The sequence below is a fragment of the Trachypithecus francoisi genome, unplaced genomic scaffold (assembly GCF_009764315.1).
Source record: "Trachypithecus francoisi isolate TF-2019V2 unplaced genomic scaffold, Tfra_2.0 Lachesis_group2, whole genome shotgun sequence".
NCBI lineage: Eukaryota > Metazoa > Chordata > Mammalia > Primates > Cercopithecidae > Trachypithecus > Trachypithecus francoisi.
This window is the reverse complement of record NW_022681465.1, coordinates 53,420,178-53,438,974: the sequence shown is the minus strand read 5'-3', so window position 1 is coordinate 53,438,974 and position 18,797 is coordinate 53,420,178. Positions and strand designations below refer to the sequence as shown.

The following is an 18,797-nucleotide window of genomic DNA, read 5'->3' as shown; positions in this document are numbered from 1 at the left end:
GCCTCCCAAATTGCTGGGATTATAGCATGAGCTGTGCCCAGGCTGTCCTGTATTCTTTGAGTGTGCTTTGCCCAAGTGTCATTAAATGCTGGACAGGGTTACTGTTTATCATAAATCACACCAGGAAAGGCCCACACATGGTGAACTCTCTTCTTGAACCTCCAGATAATCTAAGTATGTAAAGTTAAAAACAAACAACAACAACAAAACCATGGCCAGTCTAAAAGTGACTGCAAAACCTTCAAAGATTTTGCATCTTGGACACGAAAGCTAATTGTATGGGACACCTCAAATTTTTTCACTCACTCTTTCTTCTTTCTTTCTTTTTGCTTTTCTTGGGGTTTCAGATTGCAGGACAGCAATGATGTCACCATACCCAGCTTATGGCAGTTAGTCAGAGGAAGCTACTTAAATCCTGACACTTACCCTACATTTACCATCCTCAGTCTTTCCTCAATCTTAGAGTCATGCCTTTCTCTCCCCAAATATCCCCTTCTCTCTCCTATTTTTCCATCACCCTCCCCCCTCAACACATTTCCATTAGGAAGGCCAAGGGGAAAATAACCCACTAACCTCCAAGAAAAAAAGACATCGGGTTTTCTTACTTGCTGATGTTGAAGGAAAAAGAAATATCAACAGAACACCTTCTCCATCCCTTTAAATCCTACCTACTACTAGGATTGGACTGATTTCCAATTCTGAAAAGGCTTCAGAAAATACTCAGCAACTCTGCAGACATGAGTAGGAGAATTTTGATAGATTAGGAGCAAATGTTACAGTCAAGACATTCTGAGAATGTTCTGCCTTTTTTATCCAGAAATATTTAAATCGTGCTCCCTTTAAAAGGCACAATTTGTTGTGTAACATATCTGACCTTTGACACCTAGGATGTGGGGTGTCAGGTGGTGATGGTGGGATGGAGGCTTTTGCAGTCACTTTCTAGAATGAGCCTCTTCTTTAACAAGAAAAAGGGTGGTTCTCACACCTAATATGGGAAAACAAATATTTTGAAAGCAAAAACCTTGGAGAGAAAAGCTTTAATGTCTATAATTCATTCATGTCGTTTATCACAATCTAAGTGGGAGCTGACTTGAACACACTGTGTGCGTGTGTGTGTGTATGTGCAAGAGAAGGATTGGGTAGGATGTCCCCCGACTCTGTTTTTTCAGAGGGGTTAAGATGAATTATAGTAAGAGTTGTTTCACTCCCAGAAAAGATTAATTTGGAAAACATTTCTTTTGACACACTGCTTATAATTAAAGTAATTCTTCATTTTTCTCTGTTTCCTTTAAGTAAAAACTTGTCGCTTTATTTAACCTTCCATCAATTAACTCTCTCAAAGAAAAATAACCTTGAGTCCCATAAACACACATATTTAATTCTTTGTTGACAGAGAACAGAGGAGCAATGAATGCCACTGGCTGCAGAGACTCCAGCATTACTACAGCTCCCAAGTCAGATACCCTGTGTGCACCAACCTCCAGCTCCCAAGTCAGATACCCTGTGTGCACCAACCTCCAGCTCCCAAGTTGGATACCCTGTGTGCACCAACCTCCAACTCAAGTCAGATACCCTGTGTGCACCAACCTCCAGTTTCTTGCTTTCTCTGGCAGGGGTTTTGATTTTGAAATCCTGACTCCTACAAGTTTCACCAATGCATACAGTTAGATATAGTAATTCTACTAAAATTATGCCATTGGAAATGTTTGCATAGGAACATTCTTCATTCATCAAGTGTGTTTAGATCTCTTTTGTGCTAGGCACTGAGGACACAGTAGTGAGCAAAGTAAACATTATCACTTCCTTTGGCTTGTAGTCCAGTGGGGAAGAAATAAATTAACTAAATAATTAAAATAATATACAATTAACAATAATAGAAAGCATTATAAAGAAAAGTACGTCTTGCTTTGAGAATGCCACATTAGGGGACCTGACTTATGCAGAGTGAGAGGGTGTTAGGGGAAGTTGTCAGGAAAGTTATCAGAAAGGTCTTTCCTGAGGATATGTCTGAATTAAGACCTGAAGGATTGGCCGGGCGCGGTGGCTCAAGCCTGTAATCCCAGCACTTTGGGAGGCCGAGACGGGCGGATCACGAGGTCAGGAGATCGAGACCATCCTGGCTAATACGGTGAAACCCCATCTCTACTAAAAAATACAAAAAAACTAGCCGGGCGAGGTGGCGGGCACCTGTAGTCCCAGCTACTTGGGAGGCTGAGGCAGGAGAATGGTGTAAACCCGGGGGGCAGAGCTTGCAGTGAGCTGAGATCCGGCCATTGCACTCCAGCCTGGGCGACAGAGCGAGACTCCGTCTCAAAAAAAAAAAAAAAAAAAAGACCTGAAGGATGACTGCTGTGTTAATACCATGGAATTCCATATAGCAATTAAGGACACATGAAGAAAAACATGTATCGAAATGGATGGCCTTCTAAATCTAGTGTTTGGGTAAAATCAAGTTGCAAGATGACACTATGATATATTGAATCATTTTTTAACTTTTTTTGTATGCCCTGTGCTTTTTGCCATGTGGCTTTGTAGTAACTTCCTCTAGAATTGTGAATTACATATCATTGCCTCACTGAAACTGGGTTTACCTGTGTCATTGGCTTTGGTTTGTGAAAGTGGGCAGAAGTGACCATGTGTCAGTTTCAGGGGAGACCTCAGAAACACGGTGTCTTTCTTCCCATCCTCTTATATTCAGGTGATCTTCTGTGAGATGAGAAAGGCCCAGGTAGCCTCTACCTCTTCAGCCCAAACCTAGAACAAACACATAGGAAACAGACATGAACACAACCACACCCAGAGGACCCACAGCCTACTCTGCAGAGCTACCTGTCTGAGCCCATCTGATTAAGCAAACTTTTGCTGACTTGCAACCTCATGAGTTTGAGAACAAATGCTTATTGTAAATCACCTAGTTTTGGGGTGGTTTGCTAGATAGCATTGTTGTAGCAATAATCAACAACACAGAGTCATACAATATAAAACCATCTATGTAAATTTTGAAAATCTGTAAAACAAAGCTATGTATTATACATGAATACACGCATAATTTAATGTCATAAGAAAAGGAATGGAAAAGAGATTCACCAGAATTACAATAGTCATTAGGGTACAGCGCTGCCTTTGACAGTATCTAAAGTGTTTCATTTCTTAAAAACCAAACCAAATCCAAAGTGTGATTGGCAAGCTTTTAGCCATCAATAGGGCTAGATGGGTAGATAAACAGACTCTGGTTCAAATTTTTTTTTTTTTTTTTTTGAGATGGAGTCTTGCTCTGTTGCCCAGGCTGGAGTGCAGTGGCATGATCTCGGCTCACTGTAACCTCTGACCCCTGGGTTTGTGCTATTTTCCTGCCTCAGCCTCCCAAGTAGCTGGGACTACAGGTGCCTGCCACCATGCTCGGCTAATTTTTTTTTCTTTTTTATGTATTTTTAGTAGAGACGGGGTTTCACCGTGTTAGCCAGGATGGTCTCGATCTCCTGACCTTGTGATCTGCCCACCTCAACCTCCCAAAGTGCTGGGATTACAGGCGTGAGCCACCACGCCTGGCCTCAAATTTAACTTTACCCTGTGGTCCATACTGCTTTGCCGTTCAATTTTCACCCACCACACCCTTGCCAATTTAATTTCAAATGCTTTAAATTGAGGCTGAACACTATACAAATTTGGCGTATTGTAAATATACTTTATGGGGACCAGCTGGAGTGCCAAAATTTTTATCAGATTATAAATGTTAATGGGACTATCTATATATAAGTGATTGATGGCATAATTTGACCCTGCTAATTGATTGTTTTTCACAGAATTACCTCTGCTTCTTGAAGTTCTGGTACTGTCATCCATCACTTCCAGAAGATAAGAAAAAGATGTTAAATACTTCCATTGAACAGAGTGTTGCCTGTGACTTCTATTGTTAATTGTAAAAACTTAATTTCTGGTCTCCCTATTAGACTGTTAGTTTCACCAACTATTAATATTAACTACAATATTTATTATAATGCCAAAGTGCACAGATATGAAAAGAAATTAATCTCTGTTTTCTCACAATTCTGCCACAACTATAAAATCAAAACAGATTTATAAATAAATTTAAACAAAATTACAAAAATGACTTTAAAAATTGAAACTAGCAGATGATGTGACAGATGATGTTTGAGGAAATGATGTTACCTCTCACAAGACAGAGAGCTTACATGCCCCACATCTGTAGGTTTTTGAACATTCAATTTGAAGTGATACCTAACGCTGTGATTTGGTGTTTACTTAGGGCAAAGCCATTATTTCTAAATTATCTTTTCTTCTTTTTCTAACTAGCACATGACAGTAATATGGCATTTTTTTTGGTTCCAATGAAATAGTTGTAAGCACTAAAATCCTAAGGTATTGTTCAGCCATGAACATTCAGAATACCCAGATAAGCTTCTCTTGATTTTATTTTAGTTTGTCATTGAATTCAAAACACAGGATTTTAAAATTATTTTTAGTGATCAAACCCCTTGTAGGAGTACCATTAACCTAGATTTTTACAACTTAAAAATTCTCAACAATCATCTCTAGACAACCAGAATCGGTATGTTCGTGATGAGTAAAGTCTGATTTTAAGATGTCTCATAATTCCCACTGCCTCAATCTTATATTGGACAAAAAAGTATCATTCTGTGGCCTAGTTTTAAGGCTTACATCAGAATGAAATTCTCAGGAATTTCATGTTTCACCTTTCCGGAGAGTAATAAAGGATCTGAAGAGTAAGAGCTCAGGGTAAGTCTCTGCAGATTTAAGGGGACTTAGATGGGAACGGTGGTTCACACCTGTAATCTCAACACTTTGGGGCATTGAGACAGGGGGATTGCTGGAGTCCGGGAGCTCAAGACCAGCCTGGGTAACATAGTGAAATCCTGTCTCTATTTTTCTTTTTAATTAAAAAAAAAAGAAAGAAAGAAATTGAAGTCAATTAGAAGAACGGTCAAAATTCCGGGGTATGTAGCTTAAGGTCAGTGTCTAAGTTCCAATAGACAGATGAAAACCCCTGGAGGTGGGAAATAACGAAAACAATAAGATACACAAAGATATAAAGTGTTATTACTATTACATATTACTATATATATATAGGACACTTGGAAATATTAGGGGTTTAGACCCAGAGCCACCCAACAAAGAGCCTGGGATTCCACCAGTCAACACCCCCAGCACTGAGTCTGTAGTGTCTCTGGGTTTTTACCAGGCCTCAACACAGAAACATCCATTGGATATAGGACCTGAGAAACTGCTGGTTGGTTATAGTTGGTTTGCAGAGCAGAGGTGGTTCTTTTTTATTTATTTATTTATTTATTTATTTATTTATTTATTTATTTTATTTTTTTTTTTGAGACGGAGTCTCACTCTGTTGCCCAGGCTGGAGTGCAGTGGCCAGATCTCAGCTCACTGCAAGCTCCGCCTCCCGGGTTCACGCCATTCTCCTGCCTCAGCCTCCCGAGTAGCTGGGACTACAGGCGCCCACCACCTCGCCCGGCTAGTTTTTTGCATTTTTTAGTAGAGATGGGGTTTCACCGTGTTAGCCAGGATGGTCTCGATCTCCTGACCTCGTGATCCGCCCGTCTCGGCCTCCCAAAGTGCTGGGATTACAGGCTTGAGCCACCGCGCCCAGCCGAGGTGGTTCTTTATGAGAAGTATTGTGCCCTGTTCTTTACCTCTCTTCCTTTCAATGCTCACTTATTCTAGAAAAAAACTGCTGTGGAAGTCCCTTCAAGGCAATGTCTTTTCTGAAGGACAATGGACAGCAGAAGGTGCTTAAAAGTTGTTTTCTGCATGAGAATAATGATGGGAAATATTGTGGGTCTCTCTTAAAAAATGGAATGAAGTTAGCGTTTAAGCCATGACTAAGTAAAAGCCATAGACAGAATCAACTAATTCTTGACCACATTCTGCATGTGCTTATAACTGACTGTAAAAAAAAAAAATTGTTATAATGATAAAATTAAAAATTGTTCAGGTTAAGAACTCCAGGAACTAGGTTAGTTGTTGCTTTCAGTGCTTTGTCATGCAGAGTAATAAGAACTGACAAAAATACTGGCCCCAAACCATATTGGTTTTGTTTTGTTTTGTTTGAGAGGAGTCTCACTCTATTTCCCAGGCTGGGGTTCAGTGGAGCGGTCTTGGCTCTTGGCTCACTGCAACCTCTGCCTCCTGGGTTCAAGCAATTCTCCTGCCTGAGCCTCCTGAGTAGCTGGGATTACAGGCATGCATCAATACTCCCAGCTAATTTTTTGTATTTTTAGCAGAGATGGAGTTTCACCATGTTGGTCAGGCTGGTCTCAAACTCCTGAACTCAGGTGATCCACCTGCCTCGGCCTCCCAAAGTGCTGGGATTACAGGTGTGAGCCACCATGCCCGGCCTACCACATTGTTTTATCATAAAAATATGGAAAGAGCAGTCAGTACAGTAAAAGTGTAATAATTGTACAGATGTTATCATGCAAGCCTGGTTTACTAAAAGAAAATATCTGGGTCAGGTCTAGACCCAGAATCTACGTTCTCTAGTAATAACACACTGCAGTTCACAGAAGGGGTCTTTATCCCTGCATTTGCTTAAATTTGCTACACTAACTTAGTTTTTTAAAACACAGTGTATCAAAGATAGATTTACTTCCCTTGGGTTTTATTGCCAGATTATGGCATTTATTTCAGTGTTATTCCTAGTCTGTAACACACTAACAAAAACTTGTGATATACAAAGTAACTGCTAATATCTAGAGAGTCCCATTAGCTGTGTCCTTACAGTAATATGGAGACTTAGCAACATACATTTTGAATAATTATGAATCACACATGGGAACAAACATTGTTCTGTAACATCTTGTTCTACTTTTAAGTTTTTTCAGCATTTGCCCCAAGAAATCTTATAATGAACTGGAAGTTTTCTTCTTTCCCCATTGTAGATATGGAGATATGGTATGACACAAGGTGTTTTCATATACCTCCTGTGACCACTACCATTTTAAATGTCTGCATGGCACACTCCTCCTGCACTTTGCTGTTGGAAGCGGTCCTTGCCAACTAAGGAAAATAGCTTTGGTTCATGTATTACTCAGCTAGGGCTACCGTAACTAAATGTCACAGGCTGGGTGACTTAAACAACCAAAATTAATTTCTTTACAGTTCTAGAGGCTGAATGTCTAAGATCTAGGTGTTTCTCAGGATTGGTTTCTCCTGCAGTCTCTCCTCACGGCTTGCAGGCAACTGTCTTCCCACTGTGCCCTCACATAGCCTTTGCTTTGTACACGTGCATCCCTGCCATCTCTCCCTCTTCTCATATTGGATTAGGGTCCCATCTTTATGACCTCATTTAAGTTTCATCACTCTTCAAAAGTTCTATCTGCAAATACACACTAGGGTCAGGGCTTCAACATACAAATTTTGAGGGACACAATTCAATCTGTGACAGTCCATAACCTTGTGGAGATAATGGAGAGGTCTTATGACCATGCTCATAGGTAAAAGACACACCCGTTTCTCCTACAGACTTTACAGATCTCATGATGCATAATCTGACTGCCAGGAAGCCATGTTATTCCACCCAGTATTATAATGAACACACATACTCCCAGATGTTCTCTGCTGCCTGAATCAGCCTACAGCTGGATTCATCACACCTTTTCATGCCAGATTCAGAAATAATGCTATCGTGTGCTCCAACTGATTCATGGATGGAGTTACTTCAAGTGTCATCTTTCTGTCTGACCCAAAATTGAAATATAGCCTCATAAAACAAAGAAGGTCAAAATTATCCAGGTTGGAGATTAGAGACCACTCTTGGTACAGTCTCTGATAGGAGATGCTCAAGCAAAATCCTAACTGTTTTAAGCCAACAAAGCATTCAGATCATGAGGACGTTTCCTAACAAGTGTCCTTTAAGTTAAAACTAGGATGTGTGCCCTTGTTTAAGTGAAAGGCTGCTAGGATTATCTTTTCATAAAATAAAATAGCATTTGCTCTGGAGGGGAGAGACTACACAACACACAAAGACATGAATGTGATCACCTGGCAGCCAGACAGAAGTTAGGAAAAGATACCTGTGCTCTAAAATAAAGAATATTCTGTGCATACCAAAAAATGTAAACTTTCTAGACCGTTGTCATTCCTTATCAAAATATACTGGAAGATACAGGGTGGTGCAAACCAGGACAGAAAAACAAAAAAGAACTGCAAGATTTTATTTCCTCTTCAGTAACCACTTGGGTTTCACTTTGAAGAAGGGGGAAAGAACTTTCCACAAAATAACTTTGTCATTGTTGATTATTCGCCAGATCACAGATATGATTCATTCCTTTATTTGGAAACAGAAAAGAGCCACACAAGACTGTGAATACATATAAAATCATATAGACCAATGAGGTAAATGTTGATTTGTGCAATTAGCCAGACCTGGGAGCTCTCAGTAGAAACTCCTTTGATTTTTGACTTTTAGAAAGTTATTCTACCGGAGAATTATTATGGTAATTGAAATTAGGAATGGAATTACAGTTGAACCCTAAATAACATGATGTAGATGCTAAAACTGCTATTTAGCTGTTACACTGAACTATTTGGAACAATGCAAGGACAGGGTCTACTTGTGAGAGCACTAATTTTAATTTTGGGATTGCCAATTTGTTGGCCTTTCACTGCTTCCTTAAAGGAAATGCAGGGTCTGAAAGAACTTGCCTAAGGCCTATATTCAAGGAGAAAATTATGAGCTTCACTTCCTAGGAGGAGACATTTAACTTCTTCCTTCTTTGAGGGTGGTGCAGGCTTCACATTCACAGGTCTCAAAATCTCTGCTACAAAATGAGAGATTCCCTATGATGGATCAGTTGTAAGAGCTAACTACTTTGGAAATGATCTTGTCTTTTACAAGTGTTTACATACCTCATTATTTTTCTGAAATAAAGAGGAGCGTACAAGAGTGCTACTATTAAGATGTGACTTATAGATATCATGTATCATAAAAGATCAGGGCTAAAGTTTGATTATCAGAAAGCATAATTCTGACAGTTAATTTCTTTATGTCTTCATCTGTCAAGACATTAGCAGATATTTAATGAACGGATATCAAATGGCAAACATTCATTATTTATCTTTATGAGATGATTGAGAGGATTATTATGGTGGTGAATCAAGACTCACAAAGAAGCAAATTAGAAAGTAGAGAGTCAGGAGAAGCAAATCAGTGAAAATTACAAAACACATTTTGAAAAAAGTGAGCATGGTCTGTCCTACATTTTTCCCAAATTGACAACGAACTTTACTTTTTGTTCCTATCTTTTGAAAAATATAAAATACATGCATGTTGTGATATTCAAACACAATAGAACTAGATGAGAGTCATTGGTAACAGTAGCCCAGAGAGAAAAGAGCTGTTAACCATATGGTGTCTTGTTTTTTCAAATTTATTTTACACATATATTATCAAGTTACTATTGTTATAAAAATGGGTATATTATATATTGCTCTGCAATATTTATTCACTAATCATATTATGGGTAACTTTTGCACACATATTTATCACACACTTATGCTAGTAAACACATTACATTTGATAAAACATAAATTCTGAACTGTGCTTTGCTCTATTAAGTGGAAATAAAGATGAGTTGGAGGACTTTTAGCTCTCAACGTTATACTCTTCTGAAGAATTTAAATTTTATTCATAACCATTTATTATTTTTATGATTGATAGCTAGAAAAAGCATGTGAACAAGAGAGAGGTTAAATTTAAAATAAAGTAGAATAACAACTCAGGTGGCTGGTTGTGATTTTTCTACTAAAATATTTTTTGAAAAATTAAGCATTTAAATAGCAAATCTTTTTACCATTTGTAGACAAATCTACAAACACCAGGCAAAATTTTGTCCAGATTCTCAAGAGAAATCATCTGGTCTGGTAGAAACCATGTCCGCCCTTTTCCAGTTCTCTTAGGTGAGTGTTCATTCTGAGTGGCCTGATCTTGCTTGCCGTAATCATGTGTGCTCTCTTCCTGTGAGGGAAAATTCTGATTCAAAGCTTTTTGTTGTTACCAACCTGACTAATGACTCTAAAGAGCACAAGGTCCAGTAAATTCCCTGAGAAGTTTTATTTCTATGGCCTAGTTTTTTATTATTTTTTACTCTGAGGTAATGCCTGGACCCAGTAGAGGGAAATCTTTGTTTATTTACTTTGATCTTACTAAGAGCTCATGTAAAGCTGGGAACTGCATGTGAGGACAAATATACTAAAAAGTATGATTGTTTGGTATTGTGTTTCTTTCCAGTACATTGCACAGAGTCTCCTCTATGAAGGCTCCTGGGAGAAGTTTCTTTCTGGTCTCAAGTACAGTTGAAAGCGTCTAAGCAATTAATGTGTTTTTACATTATGGACAATGTGGATTTTGCAACAAAGACTGTTTCTGGCTTTTATATTATTTAAAATGTATAGCCTAGATGTCCTTAGACCCCACCAGCCTAGGGGCACAAATGAGTCACATTAACATTAATTTCAAAATACTGTAGGCTGATGTGCCTCAACCCCCTACAGAGAAGACTCTTTGCTCCAAACAGCCTGCATATCCCTCAGGGTGTATGATTATGCATGCTTATATTTGTTGGTTGTAAGTAACAGAAATCAATTATTTCAGCTTAAGCCAAGAAAAAGACATTTGTTATAATGATTAGGAGATGAACTGTAGAACCTAAGGGCCGAAAGGCACCCTTGTCTCAGAAAAGACTGGAACCAGAGATTCAAGAGTCATCAGGAAGCTCCCTCTGTCTTTCATATCTGCTCCTTGATGCGTAATTCTCTCCCCTTCCCTCCCTCTTCCTCTTCTACCTTTCCCCTCTTTCTCTCTCTCCTACTTCTCTCTCCCTCTCTCTCAGCTTCTTCCACTGGTCCAACTCAGTGACAGGACTTTGAAGTTTACATGACTCAGATCTAGCTACCTGGAGAGAAACAAACTATATCTTGGTCTCAATTTGAATTTCTGGAGATGGGACTGATAGTCCTGTTACAGTAGGTAGGTAGTCAGACAAGAGCAGGGCAGGAGAGTGTTCCCTACACACCAGGAATGTGAGGCAGCCATCAGATAACGGTCAGGTGGTTGTTAACTGTCACTCTAAAATAATTGATCACAGGTGGTGCCAGGGAAAGGAAGACTCTCAATAGATACAAAACCTGAAACTGATGATCTGCAGCTTCCTGATAAGATTTCAGGAGTTGGGCAAGCAGGCTCAAGCATCCAGGCTAAGATGCAAAATGGTGGAGTTTAACTGGTATATGACCTTTCTCTAGGAACACTCAACTGGTAAGGGAAAAACGCCTCAGGCGAGCATACATACAACTTTAACACATGGCATATGCAGCCCCTCCCAAGTGCTAGCAGGTCACTGCAGGTGTGGAATACCAACGTATCAAACCCCAAGTCAAAGATCAAACTAGGCACTTGAATCTCTCAAGTAGCTCACTTCACCCTCTTCCAACTGTACTTTACTTCCTTTATTCCTGATCTAAAACTTTTTAATACACTTTCATTCCTGCTGTAAAATTTGCCTCGGTTTCTCACTCTGCCTTATGCCCCTTGGTTGAATGCTTTCTTCTGAGGAGGCAAAAATTGAGGTTGTTGCAGACCACTGCAGACCACCATATGGATTCACCACTCCTAACAGTCCTAGATTGAGTGGAGTGCCCACCTCTGTGCCAGACCACTGTGGCAAGGGTGGCAAGTCATGTGACCCTTGAATGTCCTGGTGGCCAGGTGGGTGAAAGAGTATAGTTTCCAGAGAACGGGATGAGCAGGACTACATTGACAGCACATGACAGCTTAAGGTGGAACTGTGGCTCTCTGGTCATGGCTTCTCATCTCATGGAGCAGTGCAGTCCATGCTTCTCAAGACCACCAAGCAACATGCTGCTTTGTTGTGATGCCCTTACAACAAATTGTAAAGTTGCATACTCTCAAGATGATGAAACATCAACAACAATCAAACATCAAGATGCTGAAACAAACAATCAGTCCTTTTGCTCTGGAGCCTTCAGTGTAACTACAGAAAGATAGGAAGAATGTATGTCTTCATAGGAGGCAGATCTTCTCCCTGACTCCAGGCTAGGTTATTTTGCCCAAGTTTACACAACAAAAACAGAGTGAAAATACTATTTGAGCCCACATCCATCTGATTTTGAAATCACTTAGCATTGATGTTCCTGGTCCCTGAAACAACCTCCCTTAAGCTTTCTTGAAGTGTAATAGACTGCCTCTAAGCAAAATTGTGAAGAAGGAAAATCATATCTCATTGCCCTATAAACGAAATGTCCAAGTCCCTCATAACAGATTCCCTGGAGTGTATTTCTCCAGGATCAAGCTCTTTACAATTACCATGAGGTATTGATTTAATTAAGAAAACTTATGCTAAAGTACTCACTATCAAATGCTACTGCTGGCATAAAAATTGAGAGTTCACTGATATTGTTATGTGCATGTCTCTGGAAGAGCATTACAAAACCAATCCAATTTAGATCCTGTGTTAGGCAGGAGAAGTACCATGATGATTTGTTTCTCACCCTTCTAATCAACTCATAAAGACATCTTTTTCTACACATCAGTTTGCATTCGCTTTCTCACAACCCCCACTGAAATATTTAAAATAAAAAATAGAAAAAATATATATCTTAATGATAGAAAGGAGAGAAGAGAATCATCAATAAGTCAAATTTTTTTTCTTTTTTCTTTTTTTTTTTTTTGAGACGGAGTCTTGCTCTGTCGCCCAGGCTGGAGTGCAGTGGCCGGATCTCAGCTCACTGCAAGCTCCGCCTCCCGGGTTTATGCCATTCTCCTGCCTCAGCCTCCTGAGTAGCTGGGACTACAAGCACCCGCCACCTCGCCTGGCTAGTTTTTTATTTTTTAGTAGAGGCGAGGTTTCACCGTGTTAGCCAGGATGGTCTCGATCTCCTGACCTCGTGATCCACCCGTCTCGGCCTCCCAAAGTGCTGGGATTACAGGCTTGAGCCACCGCGCCTGGCCATAAGTCAAATATCTTGAGGAATTTCTAAAAGTTAAGTGCACATAGGACTTCATTGCAAGATATAGCAAATTGCTAGCAGTTCAACAAATACAAAGAAAACAATCTTTATGGTCCAGATAGCTTTAGAGGTAAATTTTATTCAATTCTTCCTGAAATGGGATACTTAAACTCTTTCAACAGCTTAAAAAAGAAATTAAACTTCCAAATACATTATATCGAGACTATAAAACTGTGCAGGATATTTAAAGTACTTGTAGCCTTCATCTTTTTTTTTTTTTTTTTTTTTTTTTGAGACGGAGTCTCGCTCTGCCGCCCAGGCTGGAGTGCAGTGGCCGGATCTCAGCTCACTGCAAGCCCCGCCTCCTGGGTTTACGCCATTCTCCTGCCTCAGCCTCCCAAGTAGCTGGGACTACAGGCGCCCGCCACCTCGCCCGGCTAGTTTTTTGTATTTTTTAGTAGAGACGGGGTTTCACCGTGTTCGCCAGGATGGTCTCGATCTCCTGACCTCGTGATCCGCCCGTCTCGGCCTCCCAAAGTGCTGGGATTACAGGCTTGAGCCACCGCGCCCGGCCTGTAGCCTTCATCTTAAAGTTCAAGTTAAAAAAAAAAAAGTACGGTAAGTTCAAGTTAAAAAAAAGAAAAAAGAAGTAAGGTAAGTTATACGTTTGGGGATTTAATTTTTTAATCAAATATTTTCATTGTTAATTATCCCTCAGAAACAAAAAGTGATCATTATATTGACAAGTCTAGCCTTCATATAGTAAATATATTCTTTGAACATACCATTCAACAAAGATAGTGTAGACATTTTAAGTCAGAGTCTAAAAGAGGTTGTTTATATCACATCTGTTAACATCCATTCTGGGAAAATTGTGAGTCTCCTATCTGTAGACCACAGCTGAGAGAATAGGGAAATGGACTATGTGGTTTCACTTTCTTATTTCACTGTAAGTCTAAAACAAACAAAGTACCTTCTTTTTCTTTCTAAGGACTTGATTGTAAATATGTTTAATTTAATTAAAATATACTAGAAGGTTAGGAAGTTGAAAAGGCTATTTATAACTATTCAAGGGAACATCAGAGCTATTCTGTAACTCCAAGCTAGTAGGACCTAATACCAAAGCCACAGATAAATCACAGAAAGAAAACTAGAAATATTAGCTCAGTTATTCATAGGTATAAAATATTAAATTAACATTAGTAAATCTTATGCCCCAATATCTACACAATGTCTAAAATAGGAATTGGTCTAAAAAAAATTCCTATAAAGATAGTTCACTATTTTAAAAGCTATTGATAGACCAGAGGAGATCTTACCTTGATAGAAACTGAAAGGACATTTGGTGAAATATTGCTGACTAAAATAAAATTTTTGGTAAAACAAGAAGAAATATATACTTCTTCAACATCATAAATGTTTTCTTAAAACAATTGAAAGTTTTCTTTCCTAGTTTTTCTTTTATGTTTTAACTTTTTAAGTTAAAATTTAGCATTATACCAATTTTCCATTATAAGCATAAGTGCAGGTTTGTTACATAGGTAAACTTGTATAATGGGGGTTTGTTGCACAGATCACCCAGGTATTAAGCCTAGTAGTTACCCCTTAGCTATTTATCTTGACCATCTCCCTCCTCCCACCCTCCAAAGGTCCCCAATATGTGTTGTTCCCCTCTATGTATCCATGTGTTCTCATCATTTAGCTCCCACTTATATGTGAGAAACGCAGCATTTGGTTTTCTGTTCCTGCGTTAGTTTTCTAAGGATAATGGACTCCAGCTCCATTTATGTTTCTGTAAAGAACATGATCTTGTTCTTTTTTATGGCTGCATAGTTTTTCCATGGTGTATATGTACTACATTTTCTTTATCCAGTCTATCATTGATGAACATTTAGGGTGATTCCATGTCCTTTGCCATAAATAACTATTTCAAACAGTCACCATTACTTGCAAAATACTAGCAACTTACCATTAAAGTTTATAACAAGATAAGGATTGTAAATTATTATTATTATTTAATATTGTTTTAGATGTTCTAGCCAATACAATTAAGAAAATAAATTAGTTAAAGAAAATAGGCCAGGTGGCATGGCTCACGCCTGTAATCCCACCACTTTGGGAGGCCAAGGTGGGTGGATCACCTAAGGTCAAGATTGTGAGACTAGCCTGGTCAACATGGTGAGACCCCATCTCCACTAAAAAATACAAAATTAGCCAGGTGTTGTGGCGTGTACCTGTAATCCCAGCTACTCAGAAGGCTGAGACAGGAGAATCACTTGAACCCAGGAAGAGGAGGTCACAGTGAGCCAAAATTGTGCCATTGCACTCCAGCCAGGGCAACAAGAGTGAAACTCTGTCAAAAGAAGAAGAAGAAAGAAGAAAGAAGAAAGAAGGAAGAAGGAAGAAGGAAGAAGGAAGAAGGAAGAAAATAGAAGGTAGCAAAATTCTCAATAATGAAATTTTTTATTGGTAATTTCAAGGGAATCTATTTTAAAACTTAAAAAATTAAGGGTAGAGTTCAACATGGTGGCAAGCTATAAAATAAACACATACAACTCTTTCTTGTATACTGATATTGTGTGTTAAAAATTAAAATTTAAAAATTGACCAAGTTAAAATATCCCCAAACTGGTTCAATTATTTATATAAGAATTGAATTGACAAAGGTAGGATTTGCAATTAGTAAGTAAAAGATACATTTAATAACTAACAGTAAGATAAAAGCTAAACATTTGGGAAAGTACAAAGTTATATAGCCTACAGGAAAATTAATTACGTATGGATTAAAAATTGAAATGTAAAACAAAAAATAAATTACTAAAACAATTATAAATACAAATTTAAACTTGGATTATATAAGCTGTTTCTAAAAGAAAACCAAAAATAAAATAAAATGTTGATTACGCTCATCATTCATGAGAGTTTTTAGAATGTCTAAGCAAACACCATAAACAATATTGAAAGTTCAAATGACAAAGTTTATATATGGCAAAGACCTAATATTTATACCACCTATAAAAAGATGATCACTGTAATTAAAAAATGCTCAAAAGGCATAAACAGACAATCTATAGAAGATGAAATAGAAATGATTCATAAGCATATGAAACACCAAATAATCCAACTCCATAAATGGTCAAATAAACACACATAATAATGGCGCTTGAGTGTCTTGTTAGTTTTTTCTTATCCAATTGCTAGAGAGTTTTTAAAAGATTTTTAGACGAAACCAGTATTTTCCAAAGATCTGAGCAAAGTGGCTCTCTTGAATATTGCAAATTTGTGAAAAAAACTTTCTGGAAGAAAATTTGAAAATATGTATTCTTAAAAACTTAAAATGAGAAGACCATCTGACTGTTTTCAGATAAGAAAACAATTAGACAAATGTTTTAGAGGTTTATCACATAATAAAATTGTTTATAATGAAAAATTGGTATAATGCTAAAGTCAAATAATGGTTGAATAAATTATAGTAAAGTGTGTTCATGTCACGAAATATAATAATGTCTGCCTATAGTGTGAGTATTTATTGACTGGAAACATGTTTACATATAGGTTTAAATATGTAAAACATGTTTACAATAGGTTTAAAACAAAGAATATAGCATAATGTTAACTGCTTATCCCAGGTTGAACAAATACGGTTTGATTTCTATTTGCTTCAGATTGGTTTATTTATGTTTTCTAATTTGTCCTCAGTAATCGTGTGTCAGTTGTATAATAATCCTTCTAAAGCTTCTGAAAATTCACTTCAGTGATATAAATTACTTCTATTCATAAAAGTTACCCCAGCATTGGAGATAAATATGTTTGTACAACCTTCATTATTTTAAAAGAAACAGAGCAGGAAGAGCTCCCATAGTTATATATACTATGCTTAAGGCATACTTTCACTCCCTATAAAGTATTTCACAGTAATTAGCCATGTGTGGTTGCCAGCACCTGTAGTCCCAGCTACACAGGGAGGCTGAGGCAGGAGAATTGCTTGAACCTGGGAAGCGGAGGTTGCAGTGAGCCGAGATTGCGCCACTGTACTCCAGCCTGGGCAACAGAGTGAGACTTCATCTCAAAATAAAAAAAGAAAAGAAAAAAAAAAGTATTCCAAACTAAGAGAAGGAAAGAAGAGAATAAAGAAAAAGTGAGCACAGGTCTAGTCACAACACTGCCCTGTTGAACACCTATCAGATCTCCATCCTTCAGTGGTTCTCAAGCAGGCCTAATATCACTCCGGGGGCTTTGGAAATACTTCTTGGAGGGCCTTTTATGGTTGTCCCAATGGCTGGTCAGCATGACTAACATTTTGTGGGTGAAGAGAAGAAAGCCTATCCTGCCCTGCAATGCTTGGAAAGTCCAGAACAAGAAAGACTTGTTCTGCCCAAGCTGTGAGCAACACTCTCCAGTTGAGATATCCTGCTTAACTAAACCTCTTTTTGAGTAAACTTCAAGGCCTTCACTCCCCAGCCCCTGCCTGTTTTTCTAATCTCACCTCTTTCAGCTTCCCTTCCTATTTTACACCCCTTTGTCCCACCTCTATTCTTTTCCCTTCTCTCTGCTTCATGCCTTAGCCATACCAAATTGCTGGCAACTCTCATAGAGCACCAAGAAGTATGATGCTTCTCAGCTTTCATTTGGTTTAGATTATTTGCTCTGCCTAGATTATTGCTGAGCTGATCCTTTAATAATGCCCTATGTATTCTTGAAGACTCATCTTAATCATCTCTTTTGCAGAGCCTTTTTTGGGTCATGGATTCCTCCCCTGTATTGCCCTGTTACTTGAATACATCTTCATTACAACACTTAAAACGATGTACAGTATTTATTTTTTGTCTATATCCTCTCACTTTACTCAACAAGTTCTTGTTGGCTGAGGAAAAAAAGGTAAATTGAAAGCACCATCTCTTTTCGCTGCCATTGAAAAAGTAGAAGGCCGGGCGCGGTGGCTCAAGCCTGTAATCCCAGCACTTCGGGAGGCCGAGACGGGCGGATCATGAGGTCAGGAGATCGAGACCATCCTGGCTAACACGGTGAAACCCCATCTCCACTAAAAAATACAAAAAACTAGCCGGGCCAACTGGCGGGCGCCTGTAGTCCCAGCTACTCAGGAGGCTGAGGCAGGAGAAGGACGTGAACCTGGGAGGCGGAGCTTGCAGTGAGCTGAGATCCGGCCACTGCACTCCAGCCTGGGCGACAGAGCGAGACTCCGTCTCAAAAAAAAAAAAAAAGAAAGAAAAATATATACCATCGCAGTATATCTTCCATCATACAAAGTGATTGGAAGAAATTACAAGAAAATATATATTTATTTGCTCCAAATTTGCAATGCTAAGAAATCCAGATTTGTGTATTGATACATGATATATATGTGTATCATGCTATTTGTACTATAGTTTATGCTATTATAATGTAGATTTACTGACAAATGCAAAGTAAGTTTAGGCTAAGATGAAATTCCAGTAATATTAATGATTGATGTCTAAAGGATTTACAAGGGGATTCCTTTTTACTGACAGCAGAATCTTCTTCCTGCTTGCAGAACATATGGTATGTTAATAGTGATCACTGACTTCAGGCGATTTTACACAGGAACATATTGAGGAATTTAAAAATTAAGAGTCAAGGCCAGGTTCGGTGGCTCACGCCTGTAATCCCAGCACTTTGGGAGGCCAAGGCGGGCAGATCACTAGGTGAGGAGATCGAGACCATCCTGGCTAACAGTGAAACCCCATCTCTACTAAAAATAGAAAAAATTAGCCGGGCATGGTGGCGGGCACCTG

General features: G+C 38.7%; 1 long non-coding RNA gene across 1 annotated transcript in view; it reads right to left on the bottom strand.

The window, feature by feature from the left end:
• Positions 1-1,368: 1,368 nt before the first annotated feature.
• The window catches only part of LOC117064957, a 33,669-nt gene continuing 16,240 nt past the window's right edge, over positions 1,369-18,797 (bottom strand). Inside the window, exons 2-3 of the long non-coding RNA XR_004429765.1 lie at positions 2,336-2,754; positions 1,369-2,019 (exon numbers count right to left, since the gene is read on the bottom strand). This is a non-coding gene — a long non-coding RNA (uncharacterized LOC117064957). The remainder of the gene's footprint in view (positions 2,020-2,335; positions 2,755-18,797) is intronic.